The 25,291-nt window shown below is 31.3% G+C and overlaps 1 long non-coding RNA gene and 1 pseudogene across 1 annotated transcript in view; both read right to left on the reverse strand.

Annotated features, from left to right (window-relative positions):
* Nucleotides 1–21,874, reverse strand: part of LOC142618051 (uncharacterized) — a 43,882-nt gene extending 22,008 nt beyond the window's left edge. Inside the window, exon 1 of the long non-coding RNA XR_012841142.1 lies at nucleotides 21,863–21,874. This is a non-coding gene — a long non-coding RNA (uncharacterized LOC142618051). The remainder of the gene's footprint in view (nucleotides 1–21,862) is intronic.
* Nucleotides 15,777–17,969, reverse strand: LOC142615287 (uncharacterized; annotated as a pseudogene).
* Nucleotides 21,875–25,291: the final 3,417 nt, after the last annotated feature.

Below are 25,291 nucleotides of genomic sequence, written 5' to 3' on the forward strand. Positions count from 1 at the left end.
AAGCTTCAGAAAATTGACTAACTAGCTCCGTAGGTTTTCACTTATATTTTAAGGTTCATAATTACCCACTAGTATGCAAAAGTAGATTGGATACTACTTTCAGCTTTACATGGTTCCCTGTTCCCCATCCACAATAATTACATTTTCCTTTATGCCAAATTGAACATCTGTCAAGTCTTCTTTTTCTTTTATGATCTTTTTTCTCCTTCACGTAACAAGGTATCCGTATAAGTTTTCCTTATTCTTAGAGAAATGAATCAAATGATTGATGTGTACAAGATAGGTGAGGGTGGTTATTGCCTTTCAACCAGCTGTGTGTCATGACAAAAGCTCAAGGACCCATGATATGGCCGTGGGGGACCAGGCAAAAGCTCAATCCACCACCATATACCTAACCTAAGTGGTCGACTGTTAAATTTTTCTTAGGTATATAGTGATGGACCTGAAGCCAAAGAAATATTTTGGGGTTATCAAATGCTACTTATCATTATTTAAAAACTTGTTACTTGTTAATTAGGGTGATATTTTTAGATTAGCAAATCCAAGTTAAAATGTACTTTCTGTATACTTGAGTCTTAGGTTGAGTGTCTGTAATTGTATTTAAGTGGTACGTATTCAATGAGGACACAATAAATCAATTTAAGAAACTGCTCAATAAAAACTGTTCTAAATGTCCCTAGATACCTGTGACTCTATTGAGATTTACTAAAGCTTGACATCTGGTTCAATACCTCTCGATTTATTAAGCTATAGATTTTCAGAACAATAAATTCCATTCCGACCCAGGATGACTTGACTTGTATTGGGATTTGTGCAATAGAGTTGCGATATTTGTGCATCTAGTGTTCTATACTAAGTTGCTACTGCTTCATAGAAGAACTTTGCACCCAAACTACAACAATCACTAATTGTTGTGGAGTTAAACATAGATAGGAGATTTCTGCCCAAAAGAAATCTTCTGCAAGGAGTCCAATTGGATTGGAGATGAGTTGTCTTATTAATCAATAAGTTCTACTGTAGCTAGGTGCGGGGTATAGATTCTTATATTTGCAACCTCAATTCTTGTTAGTAAATTTTTTAGGAGTGGTGACCTAAATAATCACCTGTTGGAGTTTTCCCTGCAAAATTTTTATCCATCGTAACTATATCACCATGTCAAAATTTATTTTCTGTTACACTTAACTCTAGATTGACAATTTGGTTGTATGTTAATTGAATCTTGAATATAGTTGGACTAATTGATCAACTTGGATAATTGGTTAATTTAATTGGGGTCAATTTATAACCCAACAAAACTTAGTCAAACAGTAAGATGTTCAAGTTTTATTCATTTGGATTATTGGAGAGTTTAGGCCAAATTTGAACTTAAGATTAAGCTTTACATAATGTTCAAGTTTGATTAGTTCAAAACGAATTTAAACATATTTATGAACTTACATAAGTTGAATGAAGTTTTTTACTAACTAGTTTTGGGGGATTTCCTCCATCAATTTATTACATAATGATTTAAATAACTACTTATATATATATATATATATATATATATATATATATATATTTTGTAATCACAAGATTTATTAAATCATCTAATAAGTCATATACCTATCAAATAGGTCATATAATTAAAAAAAAAATACATGTAAATGACTATTTTAATTAGTGGGCTATGGAAAGTTTTCTTGAATAAGGAAATTAATGTCATCAATATGCCCTAGAGATACTTAAGAAAAGATTGTTGGTCAAAGGCAAGGACAGTTCCACATTAAAGCTAGGGTGATCACAGACCACCCTAACCTGAAAAAAAAATTATTATATATAAATTTTAAAAATTTTATGATTTTTTAACCCTCAGCCCACCCAAAAATATTAAGGTCGTTGGTTTCTTAATTAATTTTGACACTCCCATTGTTCCCATTTTAAAATTTTAATTTTTAAAATTATTTTCTCTTTTTATATTCATGGATTTGTTTTATGTGTTTCATTTTTTATTTCATTTATATAATACCTAATAGACTATTAAAATATCATTAAGTATTCAAATGAATGGGCTCTTATCATGCAAAGCTAAAATTTTTTTGTCATCCCTAAAGTTTGGATGAATTTCATTTTTTATCTCTATAATTAAAAAAAGTTAGTTTTGTGTTTTTAAACTATTGAGAATGCTACACTTTTTGTTCTTGAACTTTTTAATTTTTTTAAACCTTCCCTAAAATATTGAAAAAAAAAATCTTTAAAAAGTATAGGAACGAAATTTTTTTTTTAATGTTTAGAGACGAAAACTAAATTCATGCAAAATTTAAAAACGAAAACAATATTCTACCTATTATTCAAATTAATTGGTCTTAAGTACCCTCATGCACATGTGTGCATGTATTTGTCATTTTTGCGAATAAAATCATGACAGTCTCTACCACCAGTGAAGCACAGGATGTTCCAAGAAGAAAGATAAGTGTATAAATGAATTTTTGTTGTGAAAATAATAGTATTTAATTTCATAGCTTCGACTTTCCCACTTTGTTTTATTTCAAAGAACCGTAAAAAAAATAAAATAATACTTTGAATCCCAGATTCAGCTCGAGCTACTACTGTAAAGTTTCATTTCTTAATTATAATAGAGCAAGCTGGCAAAATTTTCTACTACAATTATATAACTTAGATTCTTGGAAAAAAAAAAAAAAAACAAAACAGAAAAGGGACTGCAAAATCACAATTTGGCTATTTTAAAATACTTTGACAATTTATTTTTGACTCGTATTATTATAATGATTAATTTCCCAACTGCTTTCCAATTCTTTACAGTAAACACAGGAATCGTCAATGTAGTTGCAGCAGCTAGAACTTATTTTATGTTAAGAACTGGAGGCAAAGATATCCATGAAGGGTTTTTTTAATATGTACTTCAAAGTATAGCACACGTCGTTCAACCAATTCTTTATATGAAAAATATGAGTTGGCAAGATGCTGTCTTTAACATTCCCCAATAATTAATCTACTCTAATTTCTAATATGGATATAGAAAAATATCAACAAAGGGGGCAAGAATTTTGTCTTGTGCTTAGAGGTATTACGAGGATAACAACTAATAATATATCAATCACCCACTTGATGTAAGCAAAAAGAAAATATAAAAATATAACAACCATGGAGTGGCACATTGTCAATGCTCCGAACTAAAGAAATTTTTGCAGAATTGTAACCCAATTGAGACCTATCGTGTTCACAATTCTCATGACACATGCTTATATATTGCATAGGAACTTGGTTTTAAATTTATAAAGTTGCAAATTGATTCCAAAATTGTGATTTGTTGGCTAACAACGAATGGGACTATGGCTCTAGCTTGGGCTCTCTTAATTTATGATTGCAAGACCCCCCTGAGTAAAACATACACCGTCCTGCCACATCACATATTCCGTAAAACAAACAATGTTGCGGATGGTCTGGCCAAGAGATGAGCTAAGCAAATAAGCAGCATTGTAGAATATGAATAATGTCCAACTTTTGTTACTAACCCTTATATATACACGAGATCTTTTGGAAATAGGCACTCCTAGAGAGTGCTCTTTAACATCTTTGAAAACTAGACATTCTCAAAGGATGTCATATGGACCATCTTATGTAACTGCTGGTTAATTAAATAAAACCTCCTCTCTTTAAAAAAAAGTAATGGAATTTTGACTGTCTAATAACATCTATTTTGTTTTTCCATCGATTTAAGGATTAAACCATTGAGACCGAGGGTGAGTAGTCTAGTTAAGGATGTCATATGGACCATCTCAAAGGGGTGGTGCTGTATTACTCAGGACACCCATCAATTGTTACTAGGACCTCAATGGGACTAATGTTAAGCTATGGTTGAACCTAGATGATAAAAAAATGCTTAAAGCCCCTCATCTCCATATAGGGTTTTAAGGCAATGAGTCTTCAAGGGATAGGTATTGCTATGTTCAGGTCTATATATATAAGACCTTAGACCACATAAGCAACCAGTTAGGTAATTTCATTATTTCTTCTAAAGTATTCGTTGAAGGATAGGTTAGGTGTGGATTAGGTTTTTTAAAGTATTATTGCAACCCACCTAAAATTAGTATCATAGTGTTAAGTATTGGTTGCTAAATGGTAGTTAAATTTATCTAGCTTGTCAATTCCTCCTCTCTTTAAAGTCATGCAAGAGACATTGTTTAACGAATTAGAAAATGCAAACATAACTAATTAATTATGCCCAAAGAAAAAGTTTCAAATATGCTGTTGCTAACAGATTAATTGATGTTTGACAATGATGTTTTCCATTTGCATGGTTAGATAAGTACCAAATAATTGGTAGGATGAGCACCAAATCATTAGTTTGTTTGGTGAGGAACTTGAAATACCAAGAGAGAAGGCCCTTTTTCCTCTATTTTTTTTTTCCTGTTCTATTCTATATTTCATCAATCACAACTTGTCATATATTCTTTTTACTTTTCTTATGAAATAATCGAAGTTTAAAATTAAAAAAAAAATTATATATCACAATTATGCTGGATAACATGGTACATGGTTCTGTCAACTTAGCCATGGCTGATTGGTTTCAAATTGTGAATTTGTGATAGAGGCTCACAAGAAGAATAAGGTATGTATCTTATGCATTAGATATATGCATTCTTCTTACATTATGCAGCGCTGCCCACACAATATGAGAAAGAAGCATAAGAAAATTATTTTCACTAAGAGAAAGGGGATTTGGTTTTTCAAATTCTCTCTCTCTCTCTCTCTTTCTCATTAAAAAATGAAATGTATTTACATTCAAAATTTCGCTAATGGCTTGCTCAATACTTTTATTCTTTTTTTAAGTAAATGGTTTTAGTACTTGTCAGATTTATCCAATTTCGTTAAAGTAAACACTGATACCTCAGGAAACTACCTACAAAATAAGTAATTAACACAAAATTAGCTACACGATGACCCATCTTTTAAGAGTATGCCACAGGGGTGATACCTTAGTAAGAGAAACGAAAGTAAATACAATAAATTGTGGACTGGAAAAAAATTATGGTTTCTATTTTCTGGTTCGATCAAGATTGGACCGTTGGTTGAACAAGTGATGCCATAAAAAATGTGATTAATATTGATTTAAAAATATAAATAAATACAATAAATTTATAATAATTAATAATAGTTACAAAAAATATCCAAAAATAACATTTTTTTTTTGAGAAGTATAACATTAAATTGGTTTACGTTCTTACTCTTTGAAACATGCATACAATAAATGGTAAGGTTTAAAGTTCTTTTTTGTTTTTGTTTTTGTTTGTTATGAGATTCATTTATGTATCTTCTCAAAAAAAGAAAAAAAGATTCATTTATGCAAATATTACACACGCTTCATATACAATATATAATTTCTACTCTAAATTAATCTAAGTGTATATGTGTATGAAGCTCTCCTGGAGATTTGAACTCCGGCCATTGCCCCTCACACCTCACAAGCATTTATACTTGTAGAGTAACCACCGCACCAAGGGGAGCAGTGGTAAAAAAAAAAAAAAATTATTTCATTTTTTTATAAGATCTTCATCAAATATTTTAAACATGAAATGGAATGTATGATCTGACTTTTATGTGGAACTTATATTCTTTAGTTCAATGTTGGTTTGCTATGAGACTCATTTATTCCCTTAATTAAAAATAATAATGTATGTAACTTACTTTTTATTGGATAAGTCAAATTTTGATGGAAAAACTATACAAAATTTCATGTGATTTCTCTGTAAAATACGGAACTTTCCTAAAATTTTGAGTGTAATACTAAACCTTTTTTGGTATTGTTTTTGAATATATATCACAAAATTTCCATGTGATTTTTTTTAAAAGTAAAAACTGTCCAATTCTTTTTTGAGAATGAAAAACTGTCCAATTCTTGATCCTAGTAGTTCAACCAATGGTAGATTGATTTTGACTAGTTTTCAACAATCTACAGTGGACTGGACCAATATAAACCCTGTTCAAGATTGATAGCTGTTGTCGGCTTCTAATGCTAGGGTGGATTAGTTTTACAAACAATTTAACTATTTAACCTTTGTTATTTGCATCTTATTCAACCTGTCCATTCATATCAGTATATAATTTATTTTAAAATAAAACTTTGGATGTTATTTTATGCATTATCTTAGCATATTCTAATATAAGGTTGATAGTGGGACAAACCATATTCTTCATCATTCAAGTCTAGAAAAATTAGTCTAAAACAAAAAGTACTCAAATAGACTGCCAAAAACATAGTAAATGGTTATCGCATTTTAGCTAACTAAGTTCAAAATTCACTCATATCAGACCATGTAAAATTATGTAAAAATATATGGTTGTTACGTTAATCATATAAATTTACACTGACATTATTTATTTTGCATAATTTTTTTTTTCTTTACATATCTTGAGGATAAAAGAAGAGAGTAAATGGTGATTGTTGTGTGTGGAAAAATAGAAACAATTAAAAAAATCAAGAAAATTTTATATTTTAATGAATATAATGTAAAATAGATAATCTAATGTAGAGTATTTTGAAAAGTGAGTATTTTTTTAAAAAAAAAAAAGATAGGTTCTTATGCTAAAATAAATATAAATTGTTGCATAAGTTGATGCAAATGCTCTTATCACTTTTAAAAGTTAAAAAATAAAAATAAAAAATTAATATTTTAGTCATTTCAGGGCAACATGATCATGTTCATACCCAAAAACGAAATAACAACTCAACAAAATAATTTCATAAATATTTTTTTGAAATGAAGATAAAAACAAAATAATTTCATGGTTTGGCCCATTAAAAGAATCAATCTGTGCTGCATTAAACGAAGCCACCATAAACAAATCCAATATGTAAAATTGGGCTAGCTTTTTCAGCTCAGTTAGCTATTAATTTAGGCCTAAAAAATAAGGCCCAAAATCCGATATTCAGTCTTCAACTTTCAACTCACATTTTCTTTTCTTCCAAACACACCCATGACCCGACCCGCCGTATCTATATTCTATATTAATCTAAAAGTTGAAGTGCTACACCCATATTGAACCACATCAATAATCATGTTATTACCACCAATTTTCTTGAATTCCTCCTACAATTTTAAAATACTTTTCTTAAATTTTAAAATACTATTAAAAAGAAAATAATTCTTAACTCTATCTTCACCGTAAAGCGCAATCTTTATTGCTTTAATCCCACCGTAAAGCCCAATCCCAAACCCCAACCCCAAGCTTGTGTTTTTGTCTCCCAACCTTTTGGTTTACATATATGTTTCACGGTTTCGAAAAACAACCCTTCATCACTCCAACCCTTCAGCTTGCTAATGCCAGCCTCTCTCCCTTCCAAAGACAGTTTCCAATCTTCATATTTCGGCTTTCTCTTCCCTCCTTTATCTCTTCCTCTCCTCATTGTATATTAAGACTGACAGAAGCTAGATAATTTAGTTCAGTTATCTTTAAATCCCAGTTTCTCTTGAGCTCTATTCTTTTGTTTGCCCCGCATAATAATTTAATGTAAGTTTCTTTTGATTGATTTTTTTAATCCTTTTTCAATTTTGTTAGTACATCTTTCATGTTGTGGTGTGGTGTGGGGATTGTTACGTTGATTTTTCTTTCTACTTGATTTTTTTTAGGATGTTGAATTTTTGATTGCTAGGTTTTTTAATTGGATCTCTACCTCTTTTGTGTTGTGGGTTTGTTCATTTTAAGTATTTGGGTTGGGTCTTAGTGGTGACTCTGATTTCTTCGTGTAGTGAATCCATTAATTCAATCCATATTTTCGTGTAATGAGAGAGGCTGAACAGTTTATATAGAGTATCCTTGACATTGGAAAAGAAGTATTCTGGTTGGGTTGATATATTTTGAACTTATGGTCTTACAAAAATGGTATTAATTAAATGTGATTAGTTTTGGGTATTCTTGTCGGATTGATTTTAAATCTTTGATTTTTGTTTCTAGATTAGATTTTGTTTTGATAATGGTATTTGGTTAGAATCTGCTTTCTTTAGGATATTTGTGTCACATTTAGTTTGCTTTTGTTTAGAGTATTTGGGTTAATTGGTTTTGGGTATTTGTCAATGAGGTTTTTAAAATAGAGAAAAAGAAACACAATCATGCCTTCTTTTCCTTTTTCTCTTAAGTTTGGAAGACTCTGGATTTTTTTTTTCCCACAGTGATGGTTACCAATTCCTATAGATAACCATAAGGCCCATTAAACATCCTCTGGGTTTGAGTTTAATGGCAGAGTGCATTACGTCCATGGAAATAATAGTGAATTTAATGATTCAGTGTGAGTGTGTTTGTGTGTGTGTGTGTGTATATATATATATTTTATCCTCACTGTGTTTGTTAATCCATATAATCAGTGTTAAAATTAGAGATATACTGATGTTTTGATCCTACCCACTTTGAGATGTACATATATATATATATATATATATATATATATATATATTCTTGATTGACGTTTTGATCTGTAGGTGATATTTCTGCCATAATTTTAAAATTATGCTGTAAACTCTGTCAATTATAAATTTCTGCTTGAGCATACTCTTTAACAGTTTTGACTTCCAAAGAATGGCCAAGTGCTACCTGTCGATTATAAATTTGAAGATATTGTTTAATGATGAAATGATATAACCATTTATAAATTGCATATATTAGAGTGTGAAGATTAAAAAGGTGTAGTGATATCTAGGCTTCCAAAATTTGCTTAAAATTTTGCAGGTCAAGGATTCTGTTATAAAGAAAACAAACTTTTCCCTATCCTAGCTACCTTGACTAAGTTTAGCAAGAAGTATCATATTATTTTTTTCTTCATCTTGGATTTTTTCAAGGAGAACGAACACGTTCTGGCCATTTTGGATGTAGAGTGTTTATTTTTCAATATGAAATTTTACTGAATTACATCCCTGATAGGCCAAAAATGTAGTAACCTCTTGTAATGAATTAATTGATTAATTACTCAAATTTATTAATTAATCAAATTAACATGTAATGTATGTGGTAGCACAAAAAAATCACCAACTAAAATATAACATAGCGGAAAATAAAGTTAACACGGTGATTTATTTACAAATGGGGAAAACCTCCGTGGCAAAAACTCCACCGGGTGATTTTAAGGTCACCACTCTTGAGAATTCGCTATTATCACAACAAGCGGTTACAAGTAAAAGAATCTCAGTACCTTATATTAACCTACAGTTGAACCCTTACCTTAATACACAATTAGACTTGTTCTGTAGTGTCAATCTCTCATTTTCAATGCACGGCTCTTAGTACGTGACTAACCAATCGATGCGCGAATCCCAGTACGCGACTTACTCCTTTGCACGAATCTCAATATATGACTCACTCACCAACTTTGAGGAAGAAGAATGTTGGCTGCAAAGTTCTTCACTTTATTAACAATGAAAATTAAAAAGTACTTGGTTACAAAATCCTAAGGCGCAAAGACGCAGTAACTTTCAGAGAGAATAAGGCATCGGTCATCTTTTGCATGTGTTCTCATTGTATTCTCTTATGTGACGGCCTTAAAAATAAGCCTTATATATGTCTAGAATTGTGAGAAAAGAAACTTTACACAAATACATAAGCATGGGTCGAAAATCAGATCTGAAAAACTAATTTTCGTAATTCTCGATAGGTAGAATCTATCAAGAGCTGTCGAGACCTCGATAGATAGAATCTGTCGAGAGTTGTCGAGACTTATTAAATCTCGATAGATAGCTATCTGTCGAGAGCTGTTGAGCGTTAATGAATCAGCACTTCTTCACTTGATTCTTGGATAAACTTGCATAGTTTTAACACTTGAACTTGAAACCTTGTTTCTTGAAGTATTAAACACATCCTAGATCTACTAAAATACAAGTAAAGTGTGTTTTGTCAAAGGATTAGCCAATACATAATAACATATGTTCTAACATGAATCACATATGTCCTAATAATCCTCATAGTATGAAAGAATATAGAACCTAGACAAGTTTTTCAAAATTCGAACCCTAAGTGAAGAATAGTCCATTCAAGCCTTAAAGATGAAAAAATGGGGAAATTAAATAAATCCAAATGCTTTAGAACCACATGATCAATTGTAAATAGCAAAGACAGAGGGAGATAAAAATAATAATAATAATAATAATAAACGGAGGTTGGTCTATATCCAATCTTCTAGCACTGGTACACTCTTGCTACATCCATATCCCTTCCAAAGTGAACAGTAACAAATTCTAACTTTGATTGTAGAATGACATAAGATTTATTATTAAGCAAGACTTGTGAATAAATTTTTGGCCATAAGATTTATTGACGAGCTGACATTAAGTTAAAACCCTTCAAAACCTAGAAAATAACATAACAAATAAACCAAATATTTTAAACTCTATTATTATTATTATTATTATTATTGTTATTATTATTATTGTTATTATTATTATTATTATTTTACATATAACTCGAGTTCATGGAGCTTGAGTTACAAAACGCTGCTATAGGTCCTTAAAAACGTCACTATAGGCTCCTTAGAACGTCATTATAGGGCTTAACTCGATTTTGAGAAAATTAAGTTTCAAAAGAGGGACATTTCCCTAATTAATTTAAGAAAGGGGGAATAATGCTTTTTTCTTTTTCTTTTTTGCGCGAAAAGGGCATTTGCCCATTTTGGCCCTGAAAATAAATAACAGAAGTTGATTTTCTAATAACATTATATTATGTGTCAAGGTATGACATATCCATTTCATTTTGAATATTAAGTCACAATTACTTATAAGATTCTCTATTTATTAATATTAGCATGTAATTCCATGCAAACACATGGATGCATTTAAAATTAAACAAAATTTTTATTATAAAAATATAAATAATTAGTCAAATTAATTTTTTTAAAGCATGTAACACATGCATCACATGCATTCATGTATACATAGAGATACATTTAAAATTAAACACAATTTTTATCATAAAATATAGATAATTAGTCAATTTTTTTAAAAAGTAAACGTAATTAGTCACATAATAAAATTCTTATCTAAATTTAATACTACTTATGATCATTTTTTTTCTAATTTTTAATAAGATATAACATGTGGTGATTATTGTTATGTGATGATTTTTATTTTATTTATTTTTTGAGAAACATGTGGTGATTTTTATTGAGTATATGTGATTTTGTTTTCTTAAATTTTTTTTTTTAGTTTATTAATATTAGATTCTTAATATTTTGCACTCGTTAACTCACTTGACACAAAGATTAAAAAACTTAAGTAGACACACGATATAAGTTTAAATGGATAATTATGGTGTAGTACCCACATAAATTTAGACACATGGTGCAAAATTGGATTATAATTTCAAATTCTAATTCAATTTTCTCTAAGCTTTACCTATTAATATATATATATATAGATGACTTATAAATTTGAATTTTTTTAGTTATATGATTATGTTTTTTATGGTTTATTATATTGGACTCATCGTTTTCTACATTAAATTAATTAATTTGGCATAAAAATTTAAAAATTTAGATAAGATGGGACACGTGGCGCAAAATTAAACTCTAATTAAAATTCAATTTTTACACTAAACTAGCCGTAGACCCATGCGTTGTGTGTGATAATTTTTTAGATAAAATACTATTTTAATCCCTAAACTTTATAAAAAGTTTATTTTTTTCAAATAGTTTTATCATATTTTTCATAATCTTATCTATAACATTTTTTACCATTATTATATATTTATTAGTTGATGATTTGTATAAAATAGACATTAAATGAGAGGTAGAACTATTCAATAATTTCTTTTTTTTTTAAGTTATGGTGTATGAAGATTATGATTATATATATATATATATATATATATATATATATATATATATAATTTCTCTAGTTAGAGTTTGATTAGTTTTAAGTTTAAATTTTGTATTATTATATTTATTTGTTGATTTTATTGCACTATAAAATTTTTAATATCCTCTGTATAGCCATCTCTATTTTATTTCTTACTCCTCTTTACTACCTTTTTATTTTCCAAATAATAGTTATTAATTGACGTTTGATTTTATTTCTTTTTTTCTTCTTTCATTTATTCTTTATTACTTTGTATGTTCCCTTGCTAGTTGTAAATTTTTTTAGGACATATGTGATTGGTTGTTAGTAACATATGTCAACATTTTATGTAATTGGCTAATCCTTTGACAAAACACACTTTACTTGTAATTGGGTAGATCTAGGATGTGTTTAATACTTCAAGGAACAAGAGTTCAAGTCCAAGTATTGAAGCCATGCAAGTCTGTCCAAGATTCAAGCTGAAAAAGTGTTGTTCATTAAAGCTCGACAGCTAGCATCTATCGAGACCTGTAGAGTTGTTGAAGCCCATGGCTAGACAGCAGCTCGACAGATAGGCATTTGTCGAGGTTTATGAAAAACAGAATTTTAGATCTGTTTTGACTCCAATCTGTGATTATGTGTTTGAGCTTTCTTTTCTTACAACCCTAAACATATATAAGGATTATTTTAAGGGCCGTATCTGGTTACACAGCTGAGAGCACAATTGCATAAGAGTATAATTGTACAAGTGTGACCAGAAACCTAGTTTTGCCCTAGTTCTTGAAGAAGCTACTGTGTTTGTACACCGTAGAGTTTTGTGACCAAGCAACTTCACGATCTTCATCTGTTGAAGAGAAGAAGAACTTTGCAACCAACATCTTCCTCAAGTTGGTGATTGAAGTCGCGTTTTGGGATCCACGCAATTTGTTAGTCACATACTGGGAGCTGTGCATCAAAATGAGAGATTGTCATTACAAAACAAGTCCAATTGGGTATTGGGGTAAAGGTTCAACTGTAGGTTGGTATAAGATACTGAGATTTCTTTACTTGTAACCTCTTATTTTGATAATAGTAGATTCTTAGGAGTGGTGATTTTAAAATCACCCGGTGGAGTTTTTGTCTTGGAGTTTTCCCCATTCGTAAACAAATCACTGTGTCAAATTTATTTTCTGCTGCATTTAGTTTATTGGTGATTTGTTTGTGTTACTACGCGTTTGCATGTTAGATTGATTAATTGATTAAACTTGGCTAATTAATCAACTAATCCATCACAAGGGGTCAATACGTTTTTGGCCTATCAAATTTTATGGTTATTAATAAGAAATAGATATCATGGATGGCTTAAATAGTTAAAGATGTAATTATGTTAGCGGTATGTCAAAGGTTTTTTTTTTCTTTATGGGGGATGTGGTTGAATTTAAATGTTAAATAAAATGATATGAGAAAAAAAAATACATAACAATAAACACTAACTCATCCAAATAATTCTATGTAATATACTAATAGTTCATTCTTATATACTCTTTTTAATTATTTATGATGCAATATGATAATATTTAACAATCAAAGTCATAAGAAAAATAAATAAATAAACTGAAAACAAAAAATTAAATCCCATCAACCAAAATAGAGTTTTAAAGAATACAAAACTTTATTAAGTTAAAATAGAGATGCAAGAAAAATAAAAATAAAAATTCACCAAAAAATTGAGGAAGAAAGAGTGGGAAATAACCACTTTTTTGTGAGAGAAAATTATGTAAAGAATGAAAGAGTGAATGATAAATTTATACTAAGAGGATGATAATAAAAAGAAACAGAATAAAGGAAGATAAAAGGAAAGAGGAAGAGTAATATCAAGGTAGAATATTTGGGGAGATGAAAAGATAAAGAGAAGGAGAAAAGTTGGAGAAAATGTAAATATTACAAAAATGAGTACAATTTGATGAGCACAATAAAAATTACATTTTTTATTTTTTAAAACAAAATGAGAGAGAAAATATAAATAATTTAATGATAAGGAGGATGTGGTTAAATTTCAATATTGAGTAAAATAGAAGAGAAGAAAAAAAATAAGAAAAATTAAAAGATATAACAATAAACACTAAATTATCCAAATTATGGTATGTAATGAATACTATTTTATTTTTATCTACTATATTTTATTTTTTATAATGTAATCGGATAAGATTTAACAATCAAAGAGCAAAATAATAATAATAATAGTAACTTAAAACACAAAACTAAATCGTATCAACCTAAAATAGAGTTCTTAAAAATACTAAAATTTATCAACCTAAAGCGGAGATGCAATAAAAAAATAAAAATCCACCAAAACATTGAGAGAGAGAGAGAGAAAAAACTATGCAAAGAATGAAAAAGAGTGACAAATTTATAGTAAAAGAGAAGGGATAAGAAGAGACAAATAAAGGAAGATGAAGGGAAAGATGAATAGCAATATTAAAGTAGAGGGTAGTGGAGAGATGAAAATGTAAGGGAAAAAGAAAGGTTGAAGAAAGTGTAAATATTGAAAAAATAAGTGAATGTAAAAAAAATTACAGGAAAATTGGAAATAAAAAAGAAATATATATAAATGTTAAAATCGACAAAGATGAATATGTAAAGTCAATAATCTTTTTATAGATATATTTTTTTTGTAAAAAAAAAAGGAATAAATAATAGATAATAATTATGTGACGAATGATGTGGTGATGAGGTGGAGCAACAGAAACTCAGCATCAATAAATGTCACAGTTCAGTTTCAGTAATATATAGATATAGATTAACTCACTTGGCATAAAATTCTAAAATTTAAATTAGATGAGACACATGACGCAAAATTAACTCTAATTAAATTTCAATTTGAAACTTAGGATCTGTTTGGATACTGCTTATTTTGCTAAAAACAATAAAAAATAATTAAAAAGTTACTGTTCACAATTTTTTTACTGTTCACATGCCTAAATGCACTGTTCATGGACAATGAACAATGCAAGAGGCACTCAATTGAAAAAAAAAATGCATGAAACGCAAAACGTGAGCTTATCCAAATGCTCATTTAATTAGATTTTTTCTCTGCTTTACCTATTATTATACATATAGATTATTTTCATAAACTCATGTATTGTTAAGTGAGTTTTGCATAGCATTTACATGCTCTTTCTATCGATTTTTTGATTGCCAGGACATTAAAAGAATTGTAACAAAAGTATGATTTTTTTTTTTTTAAATAAGAGAAAAAAAGAGAAGAATAAAACACCCCCCCCCCCCCCCCCCCCCAAAAAAAAAACTCGCTCCAATCAAAGAATATTAGCCTAAGAGCATCCACAGCAGTTGAGCTAAAAATTTAACTTTTTAGCTCTACAAAAAGTTACTTTATCTATTTTACCTATTCACTTTACAAAACATGCTGCAGCAGTGGATCTATTTTAGCTTTCAACACAATAAAATAATATAAACATCACAATAAAATAATATATCCACTACAATAAAATAATATATCTATTACAATAAACAACCATCACAACTACCCGCAACTGCTACCATCGACTCTTCCACCACCACCGCAATCGCTACCGCCACCGCTATCGCTGCCACCACCACCACCGCTACCGCCACCGCCGCCGCCGATTCTTCCACCACCGCGACTGGCACCGCCACCAACTCTTCCACCACCGCCACCACAGTCGCTACCGCCGCCATTGACTCTTCCACCACCGCCCAAATTATACTTATACATTTTTTTTTTTTACTAAAACAATTTCTCAATCATCATGATAGCGTAACAATAATATTTTATTTTAACTCCAAATTATATATATTCGAAACTCAAACTAAATTATGAAATAGAGGAACTTTATAATAAAACATATAAAATAAAACACATATTATAGCTGGAACAATATAGTCCATAGATTACTCACATACATAACTCAAACTAAATTACAATAAAACTCACACAAGTTCCTACGACTCGCCTTGCAATTGCCATAAATGTTCAACAAGGTCCTTTTGGAGTTGAAAATGAATGTCTCGGTCTCTAATGCATCCATATCTCTCAATGTATGACAGAAATCCATCATTTTGTTCATGTAACACTTGCATAAGAGGATCATCCACTCCATCAATTTGTTCATAATCCAAGTTTACCACTTCATTATCATCCCACTCATCTTCAACAATCATGTTATGGAGAATTATGCATGCTTTCATGATCTTTTGGAGTGTTTCAAGATGGAAAAAGCGTGCAGGTCCACGAACAATTGCGAAACGTGCTTGAAGCACTCCAAATGCACGCTCAACATCCTTCCTATACGCCTCTTGGGTTGCTGCAAATAATTTTCGCTTAGGTCCTTGTGGAGATGAGATTGTTTTCACAAATGTTGCCCACTTTGGATATATGGCATTAGCAAGTTAATATCCCATTGTGTAGTCATGACCATTGATTGAGTAATGTACTGTAGGACCACGTCCTTCAGCAAGTTCATTAAATACATGAGACCGCTCTAACACATTAATATCATTATTTGACCCAGGTAACCCAAAAAATGCATGCCATATCCAAAGATCATATGATGCTACTGCCTCCAAAATAATAGTAGGCTCACGAATATGACCACAATATTGACCTTTCCATGCAGATGGACAATTTTTCCACTTCCAATGCATGCAATCAATTAAACCTAACATACCTGGAAAACCTCGGCGTTCGCCATGAGCGAACAGTCTAGCAATGTCTTCATTGTTTGGCTTTCTCAAGTATTCCTTAGAGAAAACATCAATTACCGCAGTAACAAATTTTTTCAAACTTTCTAATGCAGTAGTTTCTCCAATCCGCACATATTCATCTACCAAATCCCCCGATACTCCATACGCAAGCATTCTAAGTGCAGCAGGTATCTTTGTAATGAAGATAAACCAAGTTTGTTGACACTATTTCTTCTTTGGACAAAGTAAGAGTCATGAGCTTCTACCTTAGATTGAATACGGAGAAAAAGAGAACGCTTCATCCGAAATCTGTTACGAAATAAAGCGGGTGGATATATTGGCGTGGGAGCAAAGTAATCAAGAAAAAGCCTCTCATGGCCTACCAAATGATTACGTCAAATAGAGCGACGACGTTTAGGTTGTGATGTTTCCATAACAAATTCTTCGATTATCTCATCCTCATCTGAGTCATCAAGAAGCAACTTGTGAAACAAAGAGCGATTTATGGATGCAACCTTCAAGACATAAGCCACAACAATTATTACTATAGATGCAAGATTAAAGTCAAGTGACATAAGTCACAACACAAACAAGATGAACAATAAATTTAAAGTTTACTACCAAAATACTATAAAATACTTTAAATTTTACTTGCTCTCATTTCTATTAAAGCATCAGCAACAACAACAACAACTCAGCAAAACAACATCGGTTGGCCTTTTCGGCCTTCTTACCAATTGGCCTCTCAAAATTGCAATCGTCACCAAGTCCGGATCCACAATCCCCTTCGCCCCCTTCGCCAATAAATGTTGACTCTGGAGTTGGAGGCACGGATGCTCTTGATCTTCCATTAAGATTGGCAAACTTTGGTTGGTCCTTTAACATGAGCCAACAATGCTCAAGAAGAAAGGGTTTTTTGTGTATCTCCAAAAACAAAGCCTTCGCATTGGTAATCTAAAATATATATATATATATATATAACATGATTAGAATCTTCAAACTATTGATAAATGGGTATGTTAACACTAATGCAATATAATTTATACCTAATCTTGTTCGGTTAACTTTAGTCATGCACCCTGCAAACTTATTTGTCCTTTCACTAATCAATCCCCAACGACTTAACAAAGAGGTAATAGTACATGTGCTATCAGATTTATTGTACTGCATGAAGTATTCCCAAACTTTTTGACAAAATGTAGCTTGTGTTTGTTCATTACTGTTTACGGGATCAACACTAGTATTAAGCCATGCTGACACTAGGAGTTGATCTTCCTCTACACTAAAGTTAGCGCCCCGTTTTCCTTTTGTAGAAGAGGCATTCTCAATTTTAGGTGGAGAATCAGAAACTGACACAGGAGTATTTTGAGATGTTCCTAAAATTTGTGAGTCAATTTCTATATCCCCATTCATGATACCCGTGTAATATGGTAGGTCCCTACATGACTCCATGTCTTTACGTGACTCCATAAAATTAGACCAAAAAAAAAAATTGTAAAGTTCCCTACACACAGAAAATTCCCAATCGAATATTTATATCAAAACTTAAAATACTTAGAATCATAACAATAGAACATGATTATGCATAAATACTTAATTTGACAGTAGCTTAATCCCACTGATAAAGAAAACCACACCACAAATTCCTGCAAACAGAAAAATCCCACTACATTCCAATACAAATATATTTTGTCCATTCATGGATGCTCTGAATCAAAAGCCAAAAAAAAAAAATGTAAAGTTCCCTACACACAGAAAATTCCCAATCTAATATTTATATCAAAACTTAAAATACTTAGAATTATAACAATAGAACATAAATGCTTAATTTGATAGTAGCTTATTCCCACTGATAAAGAAAACCACACAACAAATTCCTGCAAACAAAAAAATCCCAATACATTCCATCACAAATACATTCAGTCCATTCATGGATGGTCTAAATCAAAAGCCAAAAAGAAATGTAAAGTTCCCTACACACAGAAAATTCCCAATACATTCTGTCCAATACAAATACATTCTGTCAATACAAATACATAGACAACTAACCTGAAGTGAAACAGAGAGGTGGGTCTGAGCTGATCAGCGGTGGGTCTGACCTGATCGGCGGCTTGGGACGGCGGTAAAACAGAGGTGAGAGTGGGTCGGTGACGCTGAGAGAGTTTGAGAGCTCGAGACGGCATGGGTCTGAGGCTGAGAGGGTTGATCGGCGGTGGGTCTCAGCTGGTGGGTCGGCGATGTTGAAGATGACAAGGGCCGACGACGGTGAGCTTGAGAGAGTTTTGAGAGAGTTGAGTGCTTGGACGGGGTGGGTCTGAGGCCGAGAGGGTTGATCGATGTGGGTCGGCGTGGGTCTCAATTGATCGGCGGTGGGTCTTAGTTGGTGGAACGATGACGTTGAAGACGGCAAGGGCCGGCGGCGGTGAGCTTGAGAGAGTTTTGAGAGAGTTGAGAGCTTGGACGGCGTGGGCTGAGGCCGAGAGGGTTGATCGGCGTGGGTCTCAGCTGACGTTGAAGATGGCATTGGCGGCAGTGAGCTTGAGAGAGTGAACTTAAGAGAGTTGAGAGCTTCCGATTAGATTAGAGTGACTGTGAGAGAGAAAGAGAGAGAGGAGCGTGAATAAAAGAATCAGGCATTTATTATTTTAATCCCAAAGCTGAATAAAAAAATCTTTTTTTTTTTTTTTTAGCTCTCAGCTACAGTGCTCATGTATTGATACATGAGCACTGTAGCACTTTAGCTAAAATTTTTAGCTTTCCCTCCATTGCTGTAGAAGGGTTTTTTGGGGCTCTCATTTCTATCAAAGCAAAACAACACAAACAAGATCAACTTGCTCTCATTTCTATCAAAGCAAAACAACACAAACAAGATGAACAATAAATTTAAAGGTTTACTATCAAAATATTATAAATTTTAAGGCACTACAAAATACTACCAAAATACCATAAATTTAAAAGTTTACTACCAAAATACTTAAAGGCCTACAACCAAAATACTTAAAGGCTTACATAAGCCACTACAAAATACATAAAGGCCTAAGCTATATCCAAAATACAATCAAACCCATTAATTACGTGAACTTCGTTTTGCCATGATTTCCTCTTGGAGTTGTTCATAAAAGGCTTTTTGTGTTCCGGTCAAGCCGCTTATATCTTTCATCATGATTCTCTCCTCCTCTCACATATATTGCATCTCAAATTTTTTCTTCTCAATCATGACTCTTTCCTTCTCAATCTTAAGTTTTTCTTCACTTCTTTCCTTCTCAATTGAGTGGAGCTAAAATAGCTATATAGCTATTTAGCTCCACTGCTGCAAATGCTCTTAAAACTTGCGACAACTCCAATTTTTTAGACAGATTTTTTTTTTGGGCACCTATAAAAATCTCCCTCTAGCCTCTGAGTTTCAAATGGCTAGAAGACGAACAGAAATAGAAATAGAGACACAGCTATCAACCATGCCTTCAGTTAGACGTAGTAGAGTAGACTTTGAGGTTTCATTTAAATAATATTTTGTTTTTATTTCTTTCGTAGAGGAGTGATAATTGTTGGCGTCTTGCTCCCTACTAAATTTGACATTGCACCCAATATTTTTTCCTCAAAAAACTCAAATTTTCCTTAGTCCCACATTCTTAAAGGGACAAAGTTTAGCTACAAAATTAGTTGTAATTTTAGACTACAACCTTACTCAATATTTTTTTATTAGAGGTAAATTTTAACAAATCCACCATTGTATTATATCTTCTTTTTATATCCTCCATGCTTACAAAATTTAAAAAAAAATTAAAGATTACTAGTTATGCTATCAATAGATTGTTTAAATTGTAATTTTTTGCAGTTTAAAATTATATATAAAATAGATCACATAGTAAACAATATCCGATTTATACAAATTTGACATATTTATTAAAAGTATAAAGAACATGCAATTCAACGATTAGATTTTCAAAATATGTAGTAATACTTATTTTATTGAGTAAGGTTGTAGACCCCTCTAGTAACAGCTCTAGTATCAGTTCAAGGCACCCCCAAATTTTAGAGAAAAACTTGAAATTTCTCTCTTTATATCTCTCTCTCTAGAGTTAGGGTTCATCATACATTGCACACATTTACCATGTCTTTCAATTTCAATCTTTTCAATTAATCTTTGCATGCCTAGAGTAGGATTTCATCATGCTCTTAAATGCTTGTTTCAAATCTTAATCACGTATTATTGAATAATATAAGGGAAAATTATAGTAAACTGACTTGTGGTTAGGTTCGTTTTCACTTTATCTACCCGTGGTTCAAAACTTAATACTTTGTTCATCTTCGTTAATCACATTCGCTTTAAAACAAAGGTAAATATGTATTTTTGCTTTCCTTTTATGCCTTTCTCTTCCAAAAAAAAAAAAAAAAAACATAAAAGAACAATGCCTTTCTCCTCCTAATCTCACTCAGCAACCTCATTGTTAACAATGCTCTAATAGGGTAATTCTACCGATCCCCCCCCCCCCACTCGGCCCGCTTTTTTTTAGGGTATGGTATTCACTAGTAGACAACCTGCTATACCAAGTTACCAAAACAACATATTTGATGGTTCTATCTTCACATTGTGCAGTTCCAACATCACATGTAACAGTTCTTTTGTCACATTTGGTGGTTCTTTTATTTTTTCTCACATTTGACGGTTTATTCTCACATTGTGTAGTTCCAACATCACATTTGATAGTCCTTTGTCACGTTTGGTGGTTCCTTTATTTGTTTCTCACATTTGATGGTTTCATCCTCACATTGTATAATTTCAACATCACATGTGACAGTTCTTTTGTCACATTTGGTGGTTCTCTTATTTTTTTCTCACATTTGATGGTTCCTTTCTCACATTGTGCAGTTCCAACATCACATTTGACAGTACTTTGTCACGTTTGGTGGTTCCCTTATTTTTTCGCATATTTGATGGTTCTATTCTCACATTGTGTAGTTTCAACATCACATGTGACAGTTATTTTGTCACATTTGGTGGTTCCCTTATTTTTTTCTCACATTTGGCGAGCCTATCCCCACATTGTGCAGTTCTAGCATCATATTTGACTGTATTTTTGTCACATTTGGTGGTTCCCTTATTTTTTTTTCTTACATTTGACGGTTTCATCCTCACATTGTGCAGTACTAACATTACATGTGATTGTACTTTTGTCACATTTGGTGGTTTTTTATTTTATTTTTTCTTACATTTAACAGTTTCATCCTTACATTGTGTAATTCCAACATCACACGTGGTTGTTCTTTTGTCATATTTGATGATTTCCTTTTTTTTTTTTTTTTCCTCACATTTGATAATTTCATTTTCACATCAGGCAAATAACCAATATCACATTTAACTGTACTTTTATCATATTCAATGGTACCCATTTTTTTTTTTTCACATTTGACAGTTCCAGTATTACATTGGGCAATACTAACATTACTTCTGACCGTACTTTTGTCACACTCGATGGTACCCTATTTCTTTTTCTCACATTTAACAGTTCTATTGTCACATTGGGCAGTCCAATATCACATCTGACCGTACTTTTGTCACATTCAATGGTTCTTTTTTTTTAATCACATTTGATAGTTCAATCGTCACATTAAGCCATACCGACATTACATATGGGCGTAGCCAACCCAACCCAACCCAATCCCACTAAATTACCTAATAATCGACGAATATTAACAAAAATAGTACTCCTAAAATCTCTAAAACTCCCGGAATACCATTAAATATACTAAAATTACCAAAACGCATCCTAACAATTAAAAATTACCTAAATAACCCTGGAACTCTTAAAAATTATTGGTAAAAAATTACCGAAATGACCCTAAAATCTAAAAAATTGACTGAAATACCCTCTAAACCTAAGAAATAATCTAAATACCCTTAGATACTAGAAAAATGACCTAAATGACCATGAAACCTAAAAATGACTGAAATGACCTTGTAACTTAAAAAGTGACAGCATTATCCTTAGAACCTTAAAAAAGACAGTAATGCATCTTAAACCTAGAAAATGACCGAAATACTCATAGAACCTTAAAAATTAATGAAATGAACCTAAAACCTTAAAAAAAATTTGAAATACTCTTAAAACCTATAAAATGACCAAAATACCTCATAAAACTTGAAAATGACCAAAATACCCCCCAAAACCCTCAACAATTACCAAAATACCCTTAATGCCTAAAAAATTATCAAAATACCCTTAGAATCTAAAAAATGACCGAATGACCCTAAATTTTGTCACATTCGATGGTACCAACATTAGGCAATACCAACATCACATCTAACCGTACTTTTGTCACATTCGGTGGTACCCTAATTTTTTCCTCACATTTGACAGTTCCATCGTCACATTGAGTAGTACCAACATCACATCTTATTGTACTTTTGTCACATTTTGTGGTACCATTATTCTTTTCATACATTTGATGGTTCTAACGTCATATTGGGTAGTATCAAAGCACATATGATCATACTTTTGTTATATTCAATAGTTCTATTATTTTCTTCTAAAAAAAAAAAACATTAGTTCTATTATTTTTTAGTCACATTAGACAATTTCAACATCACATATGACTGTACTTTTGTTGATTCATAACAATCTTGGTAATAATTAAAATGTTAACAATGAATTTTCCCAAAATATTTATAAACTTGAAAATTAACAAAAATACCTTGAAAATTAAGGATTTTAAAAAATAGTCCTAAAAATATATAAAATTACTAAAATACCCCAATGCCTCAAATATTACCAAAATACCTTCATTGACCTATAAAAGGACTAAAATACATTCTTAAACTTTCAAAATTAATATTAAAAAACACTGAAAATAAACAAAGTAGGGCTAAAATTACCTAAAATGATAAAAATACTAAATATTTTGAAAATTACCATAATAGCATCAAAACCACTCAATTTGGCCATGTGAGAGTGATACTTTGGATTTTTTTTAGTGATTGTAAAGATATTTTGGTCATGTTAGAGGTTTTCAAAACAACTTGGTGATTTTTGACATCTCATGGGTATTTTAATCAAACACATCTCAGGTTTTTCAATGTCTTTATGGTGTTAAATTTTCTCATTGAAAAAAAGGTAACCCAAAGAAAACATTATTTGTTAGGAAAGCTCCTCTAAATGATTCCAAAGAAGCTATATATTAAGACCGTACAATGTTGTAACTGTGAACTCTAAAGAAGAAAAAAAATTGAAACCTAAAACAATTTAGGCCTTAGTGTGTTTTCTTGAAGAACTTGAAATTGAAACCTAAAACAAATTTAGGCCTCAGAGCGTGTTCTTGAAAAACTTGATATCCCAAATATGAAGGGAAAGAGAGTGTAAAATTGAGAAGCAAATAAATTATGCATTCTAATGAAAATAGCTAATGAAACTCGTGTCAGGAAATAACAAAATGAAGCAACCAAGCATAAGCAAAAACACACAGACTAAGAGCAAGCTATAACTACATTTCAAAATAATTTTAGATTTCAAAGTCTGCCAAAATGCAATGTTGTCAATAGTTAACAATTACATTCAATATTTCCAAAAAAAAAATTTCTCGTCAACTACTTGGTAATTTTACAAATAAAGATCATAGTTGTAGCTAATTGGCTCAAATAGTTGCTCAGAGGCCATAGAAACTTATAATGCACTGAGAGTTGGTTTGAAGGAAGCTCTCTATTACCAAATTAGCTCCTGTAAATTGATAAAGCAAAGGAAAAAAGATTAAAAATTTCCAAATAATGTGAATACAGACAGAGTAAACTACTAATGCAAACCTAAAAGAAAAAACAATTGGTTGGATTTGTTGCTTATACAAAAGCTTGATGATTGTTTCGGCATGGAAAATTGTTTTGGACCTATAATTAGGCCAGGTACTAATAAAGAACCAGCATTAGTAATTTAGTATTCTCTTGAGAACTTTGCAAACACTATGTAAAAATAGAAACAAAGCAAGTGACTTTAGGATATAATTTAAAATAATCATAATGGGACTAAATCCTTTCTACAATACCTCCATTTTTGGATTGAGGGAGGGTGCTTGCCAATGGTAATATAGTGGATGCTGATATGACAAGGAATGAACCAAATTTGATAGCTGGGAACTTGAACTATGCACATTAAAGAAAAAAGAAAGATTAATGTAGCCACTACATGAACAACTAACTATACAGGCAAGATGAAGGGTATTTAGGGATGGCTAAAGCAAAACCTGGTTGCCAGGAATAGTATTTGGGGTAGACGACTGGTTACTTCCACCTTGATAGGTAGAAATAAGAACTTGATTTATATTTAAGATTTGCTTATCTCTCATATTAGAAGCTCTTAATCTATTGAATAGAGCCCCAAGTTATTATAAAGACTCATCATTGTATGTACTTTATAACTTGAAGCCTTTAATATTATATAGATTACAGTACAAGATGTTGAAACCACATATATGAGAGGAAAACAAAAAGATAGGATGGGTAGACAAGATAATTAGCAATGGTGAAACATACTTTCAGGACAAATTTCTCACCAAACGTGCCTTAAAAAATAAAATCAAATCCAAAATTAGAAAATTGAAACCATAATGCTTCAAGTTGATGATACATATACTTACATATTTGGGCACCGAAATACGAAACCAATATAAAGGAAAGAGACCAATAAATCATGTTATAGAGTAAAAAAAGGAAAAAAAAAAATACAGAGACAAGCTTCATCCACTCAACTCTTTGCTAATTAGCCAGAAAAAAAAAGTGTAAATCGTGA

Source organism: Castanea sativa, chromosome 11 (assembly GCF_040712315.1).
Source record: "Castanea sativa cultivar Marrone di Chiusa Pesio chromosome 11, ASM4071231v1".
NCBI lineage: Eukaryota > Viridiplantae > Streptophyta > Magnoliopsida > Fagales > Fagaceae > Castanea > Castanea sativa.